Source organism: Euprymna scolopes, chromosome 1, assembly GCF_053919585.1.
Source record: "Euprymna scolopes isolate OS-2025 chromosome 1, ASM5391958v1, whole genome shotgun sequence".
In the NCBI taxonomy this organism is placed as follows: Eukaryota; Metazoa; Mollusca; class Cephalopoda; order Sepiida; family Sepiolidae; genus Euprymna; species Euprymna scolopes.
This window is the reverse complement of record NC_136482.1, coordinates 176,097,586-176,116,106: the sequence shown is the minus strand read 5'-3', so window position 1 is coordinate 176,116,106 and position 18,521 is coordinate 176,097,586. Positions and strand designations below refer to the sequence as shown.

The following is an 18,521-nucleotide window of genomic DNA, read 5'->3' as shown; positions in this document are numbered from 1 at the left end:
GAAACGTTAAAAACTAAAGTAATTTTTAAAAATAAATATATGGTTTCGTTTTTCGCGTCTTCCATTCGGTTTTGTTACATAATCAACCGTATCCACTTCCGGTAGCTTAATTTTTTTTTTCCAAGCAGTGATCTTGGATATTACCTAAAAAATATACAAATTTATTTTCTTTTGGAGGTGGGGGGGGGGGAGTCTCGTTTTAAAACTATAGCTACTTCAGTATTTTCTTTAATTTTCTATTTTGGAGCGATTATCGAGACTCCTAAGATGTGATTATCTCATGTCGGACATTTTTTGTTTAAAAGTAACATTCGACATTATTTTTGTTTTTGTTTTTTTTACTAAAGAAACCCTTAAAAATAAGATGAACAACCAAAAACTTTCAAAGCTAGTGTAAGAAATTCTGCAGAAATAAGCCTTTTGCAAAAAAAAAAAAAGAAAAAAAAACGATGTGAGATTTCTCTCACAAAGTTTTGCCCTCGACAGAATGGAAGAAAACCAAACAGAAATTATAACAAGCTCATCTTAAGACTTCAACGTAAATTTTATTAAAGTAAAAAAGCTCCATGTTGCAAAAGATGTGTCATCTCCAGCTATCTGCCACTATGGGCTGGTAACGACCCTGAAGGGAATAATAGTTCGTCTTCGATAAAGGCTGGGTAGAATTTCCGCTGACGAAGTAATGTGCAGGTTGGAGATGTTGAGGCGTCTTCCAAGATAGATGCTGCTAGCCGGGCATACACGAGGAGTCCTTTGAGTCAGTCCAATGGCCGACAAGGCAGGTCAAACCGTAGACCTTAATTTCGTCTTGACAGACATCAAATTGTAGCACAAGCTTACAAATATAATTTTCCCTACTTAAGGGCATTGGTAATTGCAATGATAATGTTCCGCTCCACGTTTAGGCATTAAAACATCTCTAAGCAACAAAGTATTTTTCGCTGCCTCGATTCGAGTGAGAAATCCACGTGTGTCCAACTCTACATCTTTGTTGATTTTGATCTGTAAAAGGGAATATTAGTGCCAAGAACATTCTCGGCAGTTAGTTATAACATGCAATTTAATTGGTTAAAATAAATCTGTGGGTGGAGAAACCGTCCAATAAAAGGCTTGCTTATTTCTGCAGAACTTCTTACACTAGGTAGAAAACGAACATTTAGAAAAATCAATTTAATTTTTTTTTTAAACAACAGTAAACAAATAAAAACATTAAAAAAAATATTAGTGGATGTGTATTCTCTTTTAAAGAACGGTCATAAAATGTGTTTTCAATCGATATTTATTCAATAAGGGACCAGTTTTCCTACCTAGCAAAAAGGGGCGAGTTTTCCAGGTACGAGTTTTCCTCAATTCGAATAAACATGTTAGATTAAATGAAAATACAAAAATAATTATCCAGTTAGGTAGAAAAGTAACTTATCTTGCCTTTGATAACATTCATTTATTATATTTTTTGATAACTTTTTCGAATCTATGTGTATAGTAATAAAAACCAATTCAACTTGAAAATCTTTTCGAAACTTTACATTTTTTAATTAAAAAAAACAAAAAAAAAACTGACAATTTTTTACTCGTGCATTTTTAAAAGGCGTTCAATATAGAGATTTGAAACTGGTCCCCAGAAAACTCGTACCCAGAAAACTTGTACTTTTTTACTAGGTAGGAAAACTGGTCCCTTCTTGAATAAATATCGATTGAAAACACATTTTATGACCGTTCTTGGGGGAGATATTGTTTTTAAAAGAGACTATACCCACATAATATTTAAAAAAAAAATATTTTTACTTGTTTACTGTTGTTTTTAAAAAATAAAATCGATTTTCTAAGTGTCCGTTTTCTACCTAACTGGCTAAGTTGTTAGTGGTTTCACTTATTTTAAAATGTTTATTCTGTTCCAAAACAAGACTACAGACTGCATAGTTTATATATATATATATATATATATATATATATATATATATATATATATATATATATATATATAATAGCATGGGTACCCGGCGTTGCCCGGGTCAACATAAAGTTTCGTTTTGAACACACCTACTATACTAAGAATATTAATCATTTTCATCGTGGGTAACGTCGATACCGCCCCCCCCCGCACACACACAACTATTTCAAAAATAAAAGAACAGATAAAAACATGTAAATCTAATCGCCCAAGAAAAGAAGTATGTGATAGCTTCTCCACCAGGTGAGATTCTGTTGTATATTGGTTTATATTGAAGGAGATGATATATTAAAACGTGTCATGAGTTATCTAGTGGATGTGAGATATTGTTCTTTTAACAGACAGATAATAAACATATAAATTGTATGTATGCTGTTTAGCCAGGAGGACATGATATTGACGTGTAAACTGAATCATGTTGTATCAGACTTATCGCACGGGATATTTTTACAGTTCATATGTAAGAAGAATGATATATGCTTCATACCTTTTTTTCTTGAAGAGTTCTTCTGTATCTTTCCGCTGCTCCGTGACGAACCATGAAATGATCAGCTCCATCCAATTGAGACATCTGCTCTTATTTGTGAAACCATAAATCAACTCTTTATATTATTATAATATAAATTTATTACAGTTGCCTCAAATGGTTTTCACAGGATCTGCAGTTCGTCTACATGTTCTATTCTTACAGCTCGCTCCCTAGCTGTCTGTCCACCCCAGTCTAGACGTCTGTCCACTCTGGTGGTCAATCCTCAACTCTCTGAATCTTTCCAAAACTAACTACATCACGTGTTCTCTTACGTCACCTAATTACATGTCTCAGACTAACCTAATGTCCACAACTAGTTATTTTTTTATTCAAAACCCCAAAATAATGTTTACATCTATTTTCTATTTTCACATTCCTTTTTCACACGTCAATCATTTCTTCCCCAATTTAATTGTTTATTCTTCTAATCATAATAACTGATCCAGCGACCATCCGTCACTCAAATCAATTAATAAGAATACAAATAACAATAATAATAATGTTTTGACCATTGACCCCGCTTGCCACAGTTAACAGATACTACGCTATGATCACAGCCTAAAGGGTCATAACATTACAATTCTAACAATAGTAAAAATCATTTATTTATGGGCGTCCGAAATGTCTACCCTAAAAAATATGCGAAGGGAATGTGGTATTATATCGGAGCACACTTACACATTTCCTTTACCCTATCTCCTCCTTCTTTGCGTCGATGGCCGTTCAATAGTCGACCGAAGTAAAAGATTCCTAAGGAAATATCCTTATCTCGAGAAAGTTCTTCCACCAACAATAAAAAGCCCCGTGAAAAAAAAAAATAAATAAAATAAAATAAAAATATGAAGTTTTCTTGAAAAAAAAAAATTTTTTTTCCTGTACTTTCATCTAACAATTTACGCTTTTCATAAACATATTTTTACGTATTTTCTTTTAATATATATATATATATATATATATAAAATTTCTGTGGACCCCCCCCCCAAAAAAAAAACTTGACTGAACAAAAAGTCCTGAAACAAAAAACAAAACAACTTGTACTAAGAATTTACGGTGAAAAAAAGTAAAACTTGAAGGAAAAAAAAGCAAACTTTTTGTTGGTAAACATTTTGTAAAAAAAAAAAAAAATATAGAAAATAAAATGAATAAATATATTTTCAGTCCTTTAAAGGTAGGTTTTTGTTATTTCTGATTATTTATATTTGTATTTTTTCCCGATGTGTTTATTTTTAAAGCCTCTGTTACACCGCTCGGCTTAAACCGATGCTTGCCGGTCTCGCCTGATCCATGCTTGACGGGAATTCCCGAGAATCCCGGTCACATTATACAAGAATATCGAATATTTAAAAATAAAGCAAAACATCTTTCTGTCTACACGAAATTATTTTTTCACGCTAGAAACGTCTTGTGATTAAGAAATTAATTTATTTGGGAAGAGTATTTTTTATCTTTCGAACTTCGGAACGTATAAAAAAAAACACATCAGGGGCAATAACTGTAATCGTTTCATAAAAAAAATCGATGTCGGAAGTAATAATTCCAAATAAATTAAATTAAATATATTATCAATATAATTGTTATTTAGAGTTGATGAAATAACAATCTTAAATAGAACACTTAAAACAACTCTTTCGCTAGAACCTTAAACTAACATACAGCTATTTATTACAATTGATTTTCCTTAATATAATATACAAATAAGGTGACCTCTTAATCGTATATTTTTTAAAGAATCATACTATATATAGAAATAAATGAAATACTAAACTAATTGTGAACAAACAAACAAACAAACAGACAGGAATACGAATTTATATATATAGATATATATATACTTATTTACTGTTGTTTTTAAAAGGGCAAAATCGATTTTTCTACCTAGCTGGCTAAGTTGCTAGTGGTTTAATTTATTTTGAAGCGTTTACTGAGTAAAAAAAAAAAAAGTAGCGTAGAGTGTTACGTGAGAACGAGAAATAATGTCCCTCATGAAGGAATCACATATTAGGGATCTTGATAATCGCTGAAAAATAGAAAATAAAATAAAATACCAAGGCAGATAGTTTTAAAACGACCCCCTCCCTCTCCTAAAGAAAATGGTGCCTGGAAAACTCGTCCCCTTTCGCTAGGTAGGAAAACTGGTCCCTTATTGAATAAATATCGATTGAAAACACATTTTATGACCGTTCTTGAAGAAGATATTGTCTTTAAAAGAGAATACACATTCGATAATATTTTTTTAAAAAATATTTTTACTTGTTTACTCTTGTTTTAAAAAATAATATCTCCTTCAAGAACGATCATAAAATGTGTTTTCAATCGATATTTATTCAATAAGGGACCAGTTTTCCTACCTAGCGAAAGGGGACGAGTTTTCCGGGGTCGAGTTTTCCCGAGACGAGTTTTCCCGAGACGAGTTTTCCCGGGACGAGTTTTCCTAAATTCAAGAAAATAAATTTGTTTACTTTAGGTAATGTCCAAAATCACTGCTCGGAAAAAAAAGCTAGCTACCGAAAATGGATAAGGTTGATTATGTAACGAAACCAAATTGAAGACATGAAAAACGAAACCTCATATTTACAAAAATATAATTTTATTTTTTAACATTTCTTGTGTTATTACGAAACAAAAAAAAATGAGAAAACACTTCTTGTATTATCAAATAATAAAACAAATATTTTATTTAGAAAAATTAATTTAGCTAACACTTTTTGTGTTCACGAAACAACAAAGGGCACTTGTACAGTATGCGGACGGCGGACATCTTTTCTTGGTGCGTTTCCCTAAACTGTCGCCAGGTGGCGCTTCTCGGTCAAAATTTGGGAAAAGAAGTTAAAAATAAAAACTATACAAAATACTCTTAAAAACCCACGGAAAATATGTCCAGGTAACATATATTGAGCGAGTTTCTAACAGTATTTTGTATAGATTTTTTATTTATTTTTAACTGCTTTTCTCAAACTTACAGTGTTTAACAGAGACTCTGGCCACGGCCACCGAAATATAGAAGGCCTGTTAACTGAAAACTGCCTGCGGGCAATGTAGGTAAGATTTAGCGAACTCTTACTGTCGATACTATATTTTTTGAAAAGAGCATTAAACATGTTTAAAAGAAAAGAAAGGCACCCATCGATTAATAATGAAACTGAACTTTATTCAATAAAAAATATAAATATTATCTATGTAAAATTACTTAATTTTAAAGCAATATACACTCTTACTCTCGGTGGCCTTGGTCTAGCACCATTTGTAATTTTCAAATACATCGGTAATGTTTTTCGAGCTGAATAAACATTTTACATTAAATAAAAACACTAAAAAATTATCCAGTATCCAGTTAGGTAGAAAAGGGTAAAATCCATTGAAAGCGGTCGGTGGTTCTATGAGAAAATAAAGCTGTGTACACATTATAAATGTTTCTTTTCTGTGTCTTATGTTATATATTAGTACATTAGGGGCCATTTCGAGTTAAAAGTTTATTTACTGCACTCATCTGGACTAAAGAAAATCATGATTTAAATGTGTATGTCTCGTCTAAATAACTAACGATAATTCTCTGATATGGCCGACAAGACGGGTGATCAAAAAGTCAGATCGAGCGTACCGGAAAACGAAATGAGATCAAATGAGGTCTCATTTCGTTAGTCTCATTTCGTTTTCCGATACGCGGTACGCTCGATCTGACTTTTTGATCACTCGTCTTGTCGGCCATATCAGAGAATTATCGTTAGTTATTTAGACGAGACACATTTAAATCATTATTTTCTTTAGTCCAGATGAGTGCAGTAAATAAACTTTTAACTCGAAATGACCCCTAATGTACTAATGTATAACATAAGACACAGAAAAGAAACATTTATAATGCGTACACAGCTTTATTTTCTCATAGAACCACCAACCGCTTTCAATGGATTTTACCTAGAAAAGTAACTTATCTTGCCTTTGATAACATTTATTTGTTATATATTTGTTTTTTGACAATTTTTTTTAAATCTATGTGTATAGTAATACAAACTCCATTGGTAAACACTGTATGTTTTTTCGAGCTGAATGAACACGAATCTATGGGTACAAAACCAGATTTTCTCGTTTTATTTTAATTTGTTGGATTGTATTTTCGGTAATTTGTTCCGCTCTGGTTTTTTTTTTTTTCCCCCTTTTTTTTTTTTAACTTTTTTTTTTTTTTATTTTCTCTTGTAATAAGAAGTTAAAATTAATCATAATCTAAATATCTTTTTAAAAACTTCTTTTCCCGACGAATTTTCATCTCCATTCCAGGTATGTTCTTCTGCTTTTATAACAAAAAAATAAATAAATAAATAAATAAATAAAAATAAATAAAGTAAGAAATATAATACCCACCGAATATATGTCAGCCTATGTCACGGAAACATATATCAAGCGAGTTTCTAACGGGAATTTAGGAAAACTCGTCTCGGGAAAACTCGACCCCGGAAAACTCGTCGTCTTTTGCTAGGTAGGAAAACTGGTCCCTTATTGAATAAATATCGATTGAAAACACATTTTATGACCGTTCTTGAAGAAGATATTGTCTTTAAAGAGAATACACATCCGATAATATTTTTAAAAAATATTTTTACTTGTTTACTCTTGTTTAAAAAAAAATTAAATTAATTTTTCCGAGTTTTCGTTTTCTACCTAGCTTTGAAAGTTTTTGGTCTTTCAACTTATTTTAAAGAGTTTATTTAGTTAAAAAAAAAAAAAAAAGTAATGTCGAGTATTACTTTTGAACAAAAAATGTCGGACATAAGAGGATCACGTTTTAGGAGGATAATTGCTTAAAAATAGAAAATTAAAGAAAATATTAAGGTAGATATAGTTTTAAAACGAGCCCCACCTCCAAAAGAAAATAAATTTGTATATTTTTAGGTAATAATGAATGCACATCCCATAATATTTTAAAAATATTTTTACATGTTTATTGTTTTAAAAAAATTAAATTGATTTTTCTAACTTTTCGTTTTCTATCTTTTCTACGTTTTTGTTTATAAGTTTTTGGTGTTTAAACTTATTTTAAAGAGTTTATTTAGTTAAAAAGAAATAACAAGTAATATCGCACTCGACATTACTTAGTAAATAATTTTTAACAAAAAAAATGTCCGAAAATTAAAGAAAATACTGAAGTAGATATAGTTGTAAAACGAGCCTCCCCCACCTCCAAAATAAAATAAATTTGTATATTTTTAAGTACTGCACAAAAGTGCCCCCGAAATGACTTTTAAACGATACCCTCTCCTCCTGGCTTTCGAAATAATAACGTTATTATTTCAGCGCGGTACCAAAAATTACATAAGACTGTGGTTTCTTTTTTCGGATGAAGTAAAGAATAGATACCCTGTAGCAGACGACGCCGCCTGGCGGTGCCAGGCGCACAATTCAACTAACACCGGTGATTCGACCTTGACATTGGCACAAGCACATGGCGTCAGTTGTTTTTAAACACGTCAAATAGCAAACATGCTCGAATATTCACCAGCATTTTTTTTTAAAATATATTTACAAAACCTTTGAAGATTTAAAAGAAAAAGTATATATTTACAAAACATTTTTTTAAAATAAGTAACAAAACGAACGTATTTAAATAAAAGATATTTAAATAAACGGGTGTCTCTTTCTGTTTCGGATTTTTGCGACCAAGATTGATTTTTATGTGCCGTGTTTTGGGGGGTTCTGTGTGCGTTTTTAAGACAATTCAATATTTATTTTTTTAAACATTAACTTCAGCGACAATTAATATATTTTCAAAATAATATTTTTAAATATTACATTTTTACGAATATTCGCGAGCAAGATTTAAAAAAAAAAAAAAGACGAGGTGTTTTTTTTTTTCAATTAAATTATAAACTTTATTTGAACTTTTACAGACATAAAAATAGACTTTATAGATATTTTATAATAATTTTTTAAAAATATATTTAACGAAAAGTTTTTTTTTTTATCATTTCATTGGTGAATAAAATTTCAAAGTAATAAATGGTGAAAAAAAAATATCTCGAAAAGAAAAAACACCTCGTCTTTTTTTTTTGTTTTAAATAAAACTTTAATTTTAAAATTTCGATGTTTGAAAAACAGTCCATAATATATATTTCATTATAAAAGTTCTATTTTTGTTTGATAAAAAGAATAAAACAATAAAAAAAAAACAGTCCATTAAGTTCAAATAAAGACTGTTTGAATAAAACTTATAAAAAAAGATACGAATAAAATAATATATTTTTTTATCTCGATTGTTTATACTTGTGATTTTATTATGCATAAAAAATTGCCTCGGCCTAAAAGGATTTCTCCTTCACTGACCACCGACATACATCGCACTGTAAATAAATATTGAATTGTATCAAAAACGCACAAAAAAGAAATGGCCACAACCGTATAGAATGAACCTTTTTTTATAAGTTTTATTCAAACAGTCTTTATTTGAACTTTTTTTTTTTTTAATCTTGCTTGCGAATATTCGTAAAAATGTAATATTTAAAAATATTATTTTGAAAATATATTAATTGTCGCTGAAGTTAATGTTTAAAAAAATAAATATTGAATTGTCTTAAAAACGCACACAGAACCCCCCAAAACACGGCACATAAAAATCAATCTTGGTCGCAAAAATCCGAAACAGAAAGAGACACCCGTTTATTTAAATATCTTTTATTTAAATACGTTCGTTTTGTTACTTATTTTAAAAAAATGTTTTGTAAATATATACTTTTTCTTTTAAATCTTCAAATGTTTTGTAAATATATTTTTTAAAAAATGCTGGTGAATATTCGAGCATGTTTGCTATTTGACTTGTTTAAAAACAACTGACGCCATGTGCTTGTGCCAATGTCAAGGTCGAATCACCGGTGTTAGTTGAATTGTGCGCCTGGCACCGCCAGGCGGCGTCGTCTGCTACAGGGTATCTATTCTTTACTTCATCCCTTTTTTCTTGTTTTGTAATAACATAAGAATTATTTAAACTGAATTAATTCTTCTACATAAAATGATTGCTTTCTTTGATAATACGTTTTTTCTATCTTTATTTTTGTTTCGTAATGACACAAAAAGTAGACTAAAAAGTAGACAAAAACTAGAGTATTTCCTATTTACAATGCCTCCCCACGGGACAGAGTTAGACACTAGGGTCGTTTTTTAAGGCGGAGAAAATGAACAAAAATAAAAATTGTCTCAGTCGTGGAGGATCTCTCCTCCACTGAAAGAGAACAAGTAATTGAAGTGCAGCATTCAATGCAGCATCTGAAGAACAGATACTACACTTTGATCTTGGCCCGAAACTAGAGTATTTTTAAAAATAAATATTTGGTTTCGTTTTTCGTATCTTGACTCCGTGATCACAAGTTTATTTTTTTAAGCAAGAGTTAAAAATATTTTTTTAAAAAATATTATGGGGTATCATAGTCTCTTTTAAAAACAATAACTCCTTCAAGAACAGTAATAAAATGTGTTTTCCATCGATATTTATTCAATAAGGGACCAGTTTTCCTACCTAGCAAAAAGGGGGGGGATTTCCGTGTACGAGTTTTCCGGGTACGGATTTTCCGGAGACGAGTTTTCCCGGGACGAGTTTTCCGGGCACCTTCTAACAGTATTTTGTATATTTTTTTTTTATTTATTTTTAACTCATGTTCCCAAACTTACTGTGTTCAGCAGAATCCGACGCCATTTTAACTTTTCCAATACATCGGTATATTTTTCGAGCTAAATAAACATTTTACTTATGTTGCCTTTGATAACATTTGTTGGTCTTGTTATATATTTGTTTTTTGATAACTTTTCGGAATCAGTAAATGTGCAGTTTAGCGGCATAAATTATCTGACAGACAAAAAAAATTATAAAAAGCTGTTTAAACTTCATATCGCATAATAATTGAAGTTAATATCATTTTTTTTTAATAATTATTTTTTAGAATTCTGTTTTTTGTTGTAATTCAAATAATTATATTACAAAGAAAAAAAAAACGAGAAAAATTGTTTATTTTATATTTTTTAACATAATAATATTGATTTTATGTCCAATTTTATGTACACCTTTAAGGTAAGTGAAAAAAAACCTTTAAGGTAAGTGAAAAAAAATGACGGGATTTTATATAATATTTATTTAATATAAAAATAACTATTTTCTAATTATTTGATCATTTCAGCTTTAAAAATGTTGAAATCTTTATCGACCTACATTAATTTTAGTTTTCGTAACATGAAATATGGGTGGGGGGGGGTGAACACCTAAAAAACAATTTTCCTCTAATAATAATTACCGAGTACTATTTCAGCGCGGTAACAAATTCATAGGTTCAATTTTTTTCTAACACTGAAAACATGTTTCTGCATTTATCGCCGACGCCCCGCCATTTCTAGGAAAGTTCTCGGGTGCGCCCGGCCGCCCGACATATGACGAGAATAACCGGAAACAGTCGGTTGTTAGAAAGAAAATGCTACAATCCCCTCTTCATGTTAAGAATGGCGACGACCACTAAATTCATTACGTAATACATTAGAAAAAATGTCTTAATAGCCAGTAACAAGATACTTATCGACCGCTTGGTTTGGTGTATTAAAAGTGGCCATTAAAAATTAGGGTTTGGTGTATTAAAAGTGGCCATTAAAAATGCCGTATATGAACTTGAATAAATCAACTTACTATCTTTCGAAGCTTATAACTACTTGAAAAATGTAATCCAAACCCTAAATTCTTTTTCAATTAAAGGAGCAAAGACCAAATTAAAAAAATAACAAGTTTAATAGCAAATTATGCAATGTTTTTTTTTTTTAAATCGGTTTTCTTTAAAAAAGATTTAAAGAAAATCAACGAAATTTTACTTACTTCGATTATAAAAAAACATATATAAATTCCAAAAAATCATTTATAAAAAATTCTATTCAATGTGTACTTCCATTGTTCATTGTTAAGAATTTATCCATATTTATGCTTATATTCCATGTCCTTTTTAAATAAAATACTTTTTTAAACAAGGATTAAAAAAAAAAACGCGAACACAGATTTTTTTACTGTTCAAATAAAGGGAGACAAATCTCTGATTTTTTTCGCGATTATCTTACGGTGACTTATAAACGCCATAATTAATATATCTTCTTATTGCGTACTGTTAATCAAAATTAGTATTTTGGAGCTTCCGTAGATGAAAAAAAGCACACATTCACTTATTAGTTTTTGCCGTAAAACAAAAAACCCAGTCGACCGATTTTTTAAAATTCTCTTAATGAAATACACGACTTTTTGATTATTATACTTTATTTCTACTTTATCGAGTGATTTTTAAAATATATCTAAAAAAGAAAACATTGAATGAAATAGAAAAAATTGTCGTCAGCGTCCAGTATTTACTTGACGATATAAGCATAACATGAGCTTTCATTTAAAAAAAAATCAGCGTGGTTTAAAAAAAAAAAAAAAAGGCTTTACGCTTTGGACTTTACAGGTAAATTAAAAAAAAAAACACTTCTTTTTTTTGTTGTTTTAAATTAGAATATTTTATTTATTGATCTTGTTTCTTGTTGTTTCTTTTTTCTTGTTTTGTAATAACACAAGAATTATTTAAACTGAATTAATTCTTCTACATAAAATAATTGCTTTCTTTGATAATACGTGTTTTCTATCTTTATTTTTGTTTCGTAATGACACAAAAAGTAGACTAAAAAGTAGACAAAAACTAGAGTATTTCCTATTTACAATGCCTCCCCACGGGACAGAGTTAGACACTAGGGTCGTTTTTTAAGGCGGAGAAAATGAACAAAAATAAAAATTGTCTCAGTCGTGGAGGATCTCTCCTCCACTGAAAGAGAACAAGTAATTGAAGTGCAGCAATGCAGCATCTGAAGAACAGATACTACACTTTGATCTTGGCCTGAAACTAGAGTATTTTTAAAAATAAATATTTGGTTTCGTTTTTCGTATCTTGACTCCGTGATCAAGTTTTTGATTATAATACTTTATTTCTACTTTATCGAGTGATTTTTTAAAATATATCTAAAAAAAGAAAACATTGAATGAAATAGAAAAAATTGTCGTCAGCGTCCGGTATTTACTTGACGATATAGGCATAACATGAGCTTTCATTTAAAATAAAATCAACGTGGTTTAAAAAAAAGAAAAGGTTTTACACTTTGGACTTTACAGGTAAATTAAAAAAACACTTCTTTTTTGTTGTTTTAAATTAGAATATTTTATTTATTGATCTTTTATCTTCAATTTGTGATATATAAAACTTTGGTGCGTAAATTAATTAAATTTTAATAGACATTTCAAAATGAGGGGTGAATTTAAAAAATACGTTTGTTTAAAATATTATATTCGGTTTATTGGAAAGAGCATAAAATTTTACATTGACCCTGAAAATATCGTAAAAATTGAACTAATAGAAAAATTTTTATAGATTTTTTAAGTTTAAAAATTGAAAAATATTTAACTCGTTAAAAAAAAAAAAATGGCTGCATGAAGGCGCGCCGGCATTTTGTAAACACTGTTTTTTAAAAAATAAAAAATAAAATTTCTATTATTTTTTAAACAACTTTAATAGTTTATTTTGGAAGTATATTCCATACAGAAAATAAACAACCCACTTTAAAAAGAGAAATTACGAGTTTTTTTCAATATTTTATTCGCTGTTTTGTATTAGGGGTGTCAAAAATTCTCCCAAAATTATGATACACCTACCGTTTCTGGTCCTTCCCGTTATTTCCGAGTATACTCGAGTAACGGCAGTATGCATGCGGAAATACCTGAAAACAAATTCAAAGCAGTGAAACAATAACATTTTATTTATCATTTCATACAAAAAATAATTGAGTATAATCTGATCACAGTTTGCTGCAGACTTCAGGTTGCCTGTTTTGATGTACCAGCAATTTTAAGTTTAATAAATCTTATTATTATTATTATGGAAAAGAATTTGTGAATATCTTATCAAAAACAGAAATAATTTAGAAAAAATATATGCTTGAAGAATTGGAAGATATTATAATTGGGGAAGAAGAATTAGCATTTTTGTGTGCGAATCTGTACTTCAACAAGTTATTCACTTAATCACATCAGCAGAAGCAGTGTTGCCAACTGAGATTTTTAAAACTTAGATCACGGGGAAAAAATCTCCAGAAAAGCGCTTGATTTTTAACTTTTCGTCAATGTTGCAAACTGAAATTATCAAAAAATGCTAATTCGAGCCCCCCCCACCACCACCATCACCACTATATTTTAACTTCCTACCCTACATAAACATATTACGAATATAAAAAATATTGTTTTCTCCATATACTTTTGGGATTATATTGAAGCGGTTAACTTCCAAAATGGCTGCCAAATTTTATCAGCGAGTTCTAGCTTTTTTTTGCGAATTTAGGTAAAAATGGCACCGGTAAAAAAAAAAAGGCACCGGAAAAAAAACGCAAAATGGGAATAAATAGGTAAAAGTGACACTTTTACAACGGAAATTAGCACTGTTTCAAAAGCGCAAGTTAAACTCCCACTCCTTTAGTTTAAAATAGGGATAAACCTCCCCCCTCCCCCCCCCCAAAAAAAAAATTCAAGAAATATTTTTTATAAGAATTTATACTGATAGGGGCGGGAACTAGGCTTTCTTTTTTTAAATACGACTAATCACGATCAACAATGCTTTCTGCTAGTTTGAGCGATTCTTTTAGCGAGCCAATGTGAAAAGTCTTTGTGAGGTAGAGATAAGGACTATAACACTTAATTGCTTGCATATTCATTCTCTTTCTTTCATCTTAATTTATAACCCTAGCCAAGCCAGAAGTTTACACACAAAGAACTAATATTTATTATGCTTGTTTGTCCTTTTTTACTTGCTCTTTGCCCAGAAAACTTATAATTTTACTAGCTGCTAAGAAGCCCCTCATCAATATTGAACCCAAAACTATTTAGTTCGATTTAGGGGGAATTTTTCCCAATATATAATAACAATGTCATTATTTAAGCATGTTCCATACTATTTTGCACAAGTACCCAGGGTTTTAATAATAACTAATTTTCTTTCACACAAAAAGTTATAATTGGAATTGGGGCAAAACAAACGAACAAAAACAAAACAAAAGCACCGATAATTTCATAAATATTGGCAGGCCAGAAAAATACCCGATCCAAAGTTAGCAGCAAATGGTGTATCATCAGTTTTTGTCCCTGATATTAAACTTCATCAGTAATATAAGTTTTTTTACATTTTTAAATTTGGTTCAACTCATCATTCACATTCAACATGTCAACTTTTATAGGTTTGTCTTTCTCTTTTTGCTTGTTTCTTCTTGTTGTTGTTTGTCTTCTTTTTGTTTGTCTTTTTTTTTTGTTTGTCTTTTTCTTTTTGTTTGTCTTCTTTTTGTTTGTCTTTTTTTTGTCTTCTTTTTGTTTGTCTTTTTTTTGTCTTCTTTTTGTTCTGTTTGTCTTCTTTTTGTCTTCTTTTTGTTTGTCTTTTTTTTGTCTTCTTTTTGTTCTGTTTGTCTTCTTTTTATTTGTCTTTTTCTTGTTGTTCGTCTTCTATTTTTTGTTCGGCTTCTTTTTTTTTGTTTGTTTGTCTTTTTTTTTGTTTGTCCTTTTTTTTGCATGTCTCCTTTTTGTTTGTCTTCTTTTTGTTTCTCTTCTTCTTTTTGTTTGCCTTGTATTTCTGCCTTCTTTTTGTTTGTCTTTTTCTTTTTGTTTGTTTTATTCTTTTTGTTTGTCTTTTTCTTTTTTTGTTTGTCTTCTTTTTGTTTGTCTTCTTCTTTTTGTCTTTTTTGTTTGTCTTCTTTTTGTTTGTCTCCTTTTTGTTTGTCGTCTTTTTGTCTCCTATTTTTGTTTCTGTTCTTTTTGTTTGTTTTCTTCTTTTTGTCTTTTTTGTTTATCTTCTTCTTTGTCTTTGTCATCTTCATTTTGTTTTTCTATTTGTTCGTGTTCTTTTTGTCTGTTTCTTTATTTTGTATGTCTTTTTTTTGTTTCTGCTCTTATTGTTTGTCGGCCCTGTCGGTGGGGCATTAGAATACACCGACTGCCCCCCCCCCCTACAGAGGGTAAAAGTCCCTAAATGGGGGTCCTGGATATGACCTTAAACTATATCCAATGGTGAGGCCCCAGCTTGTGGGCTTTAGGGAGTGTGGAGCCACCCTTTAATTGCCATTGCTCCCAGGTCCACTTTGACCCAGAGTGGCAGTACCTGTTAGGGTTCCAACTATGGGTTAAATAGAAACCGACTTGAAAACAACAAATATATTCTATTAAAAAAATTTTCTTCAAAATTTTTGGATTTTGGATTCGGCATTAAGTAACCCGAAAAGGGTTGATATGCCGTAAAACAAAAACAACCAACCAACCTTATTGTTTGTCTTTTTGTGTTTGTATTTTTTTGTTTGTCTTCTTTTTGTTTGTCTTCTTTTCGTTTGTTTCTTCTTATTGTTTGCGTTCTTTTTGTTTTTCTTTTTTTGTTTGTTTTCTTCTTTTTATATTTTTTTCTTCTTTTTGTATTTTTGGTTTGTCTTCTTTATGTTTGTCTTCTACTTTTTGTTCGTCTTCTTTGTTTTGTTTGTGTTCTTTTTATTTGTTTTCTCCTTTTTGTCTTCATTTTGTTTGTGGTCTTCATTTTGTTTGTCTCCTTTTTGTTTCTCTTCTTTTTCTTTTTGTTCGTTTTGTTTGCCTTCTTCTCGTTTGTCTTTATTTTGTGTCTTCTTTATTGGTCGTCTTCTTTTGTTTGTCTTCTTTTTGCTTGTCTTCTTTTTGTTTGTCTTTTTTGTTTGTCTTTTTGTTTGTCTCCTGTTTTTTGTTTGTCTCCTGTTTTTTGTTTGTCTTCTTTTGTTTGTTTTCTTCTTTTTTGTTTGACTTCTTATTGTTTGTTTTCTTCTTTTTGTTTCTTTCTCCTTTTGTTTGTTACATTTTCTTGTTTGCATACTTTTTATTTGTTTCTTCTTTGCGTTTGTTACTTCTCTTTCTTCGTTTCTTCTTTTTGTTTGTTTCTTTTCACTTGTTTCTTTTCGCTTGTTTCTTTTTGTTTTATCTTTTGTTTCTTTTGTTTATTTCTTCTTTTTGTTTGTTTTTTTCTTTTGTTTGTTTCATTTTCTTGTTTTCATACTTTTTATTTGTTTCTTCTTTTGGTTTGTTTCTCTTTTTGTTTGTTCTTTTTGTTTTATTTTTGTTTGTTTCTTATTGCTATTTGTTTCTTTTTTTGTTTTTTTTTCGTTTGTTTCTTCTTTTTTTGTTTCTACTTTTCGTCTGTTTCTTCTTTTAGTTTGTTTCTTCTTTCCGTTTGTTTCTTTTATTGTTTTTCTTTTTTGTTTCTTCTTTTGTTTGTTTCTTCTTTTTGTTTGTTTTCTTTTCGTTTGTTTCTTCTTTTTATTTGTTTCTTTTCGATTGTTTCTTATTTTCGTTTATTTCTTCTTTTCGTTTGTTTCTTCTTTTTGTTTGTTTCTTCTTTTGCATGTCTCATTTTCTAGTTTCCATACTTTTTATTTGTTTCTTCATTTCGTCTGTTTCTTCTTTTTGTTTCTTCTTTTCGTTTGTTTCTTTTTTTGTTCTTTTTTCATTTTCTTGTTTGCACACTGTTTATTTGTTTCTTCTTTTCCTTTGTTTTTTCTTTTTGTTTGTTTCTTTTTGTTTCTTTCTTTTCTTGCTTGCATGATTTTTATTTGTTTCTTCTTTTTGTTTGTTTTTTCTTTTTATTTGTTTTTCTTTTCGTTTGTTTCTTCTATTTTATTTGTTTCTTTTCGTTTGTTTCTTTTTTTTCGTTTGTTTCTTCTTTCTGTTTGTATTTTATTGTTTCTTCTTTTGGTTTATTTCTTCTTTTTGTTTGTTTCTTCTTTTATTTGTTTCATTTTCTAGTATGCATACTTTTTATTTGTGTCTTCTTTTCGTTTGTTCCTTCTTTTGTTTGTTTCTTCTTTTCGTTTGTTTCTTTTTTTTGTTTGTTTCTTCTTTTGTTTTTTTTTCTTATTCTCGTTTGTTTCTTTTTTTTATTTCTTCTTTTGTTTGTTTCTACTTTTGTTTGTTTCATTTTCTTGTGTGCATACATTTTATTTTTGTCTTCTTTTTGTTTGTTTCTTCCTTTTTTGTTTCTTCTATTTATTTTTTCTGTTTCTCGGTTTTTTTCTTTTTTGTTTCTTTTTTTGTATCTTATTTTCCTTTGTTTCTTCTTATTATTGGTTTATTCTTTTCGTTTTTTCTTCTTTTCGTTCGTCTTCTTTTTGTTTGTTTCTTCTTTTCGTTTGTTTTATCTTTTCGTTTGTTTCTTCTTTTTGTTTGTTTCTTCTTTTTGTTTGTTTCTTTTTTTGTTTGTTACTTCTTTCCGTTTGTTTCTTCTTTCCGTTTGTTTCTTTTCGTTTGTTTCTTCTTTTGGTTTGTTTCTTCTTTTGGTTTGTTTATTCTTTTGGTTTGTTTATTCTTTTTGTTTGTTTCTTTTTTTGTTTGTTACTTCTTTCCGTTTGTTTCTTCTTTCCGTTTGTTTCTTTTCGATTGTTTCTTCTTTTGGTTTGTTTCTTCTTTTGGTTTGTTTCTTCTTTTTGTTTGTTTCTTCTTTTTGTTTGTTTCTTTTTTTTCGTTTGTTTCATCTATTCATTTGTTTCTTTTCGATTGTTTCTTCTTTTGGTTTGTTTCTTCTTTTCGTTTGTTTCTTTTCGTTTGTCTTTTTTTTCTTTGTTTTATCTTTTCGTTTGTTTCTTTTTTTTTTGTTTTATCTTTTCGTTTGTTTCTTTTTTGTTTTATCTTTTCGTTTGTTTCTTTTTTGTTTTTCGTTTTTGTTTCCTCTAATGGTTGTTTCTTCTTTTTGTTTGTTTCTTCTATTTGTTTTTTGTATTTTTCGTTTTTTTTCTTTTTTGTCACTTTTCTGTTTGTTTCTTCTTTTCCTTTGTTTCTTCTTTTTATTTGTTTCTTCTTTTCTTTTATTTCTTCTTTTCGTTCGTCATCTGTTTGTTTGTTTCTTTTCTTTGTCTTCTTTTTTCTTTGTTTGATCTTTTCGTTTGTTTCTTCTTTTGTTTGTTTCTTCTTTTCGTTTGTTTTATCTTTTCGTTTTTCCTTCTTTTTGTTTGTTTCTTCTTTTCGTTTGT

The 18,521-nt window shown here is 29.5% G+C and overlaps 1 protein-coding gene across 2 annotated transcripts in view; it reads left to right on the top strand.

The window, feature by feature from the left end:
* Positions 1-6,223: 6,223 nt before the first annotated feature.
* Positions 6,224-18,521, top strand: part of LOC145277691 (glutathione synthetase-like) — a 68,796-nt gene continuing 56,498 nt past the window's right edge. The window contains exon 1 of one of the 2 annotated variants that reach the window (XM_080129383.1): positions 6,224-6,400. The gene's annotated coding sequence lies outside the window, so the exon portion shown is untranslated. Of the gene's footprint in view, positions 6,401-6,703; positions 6,753-18,521 lie in introns of those variants that run through there. The other variant, XM_080129391.1, reaches the window with a different exon arrangement.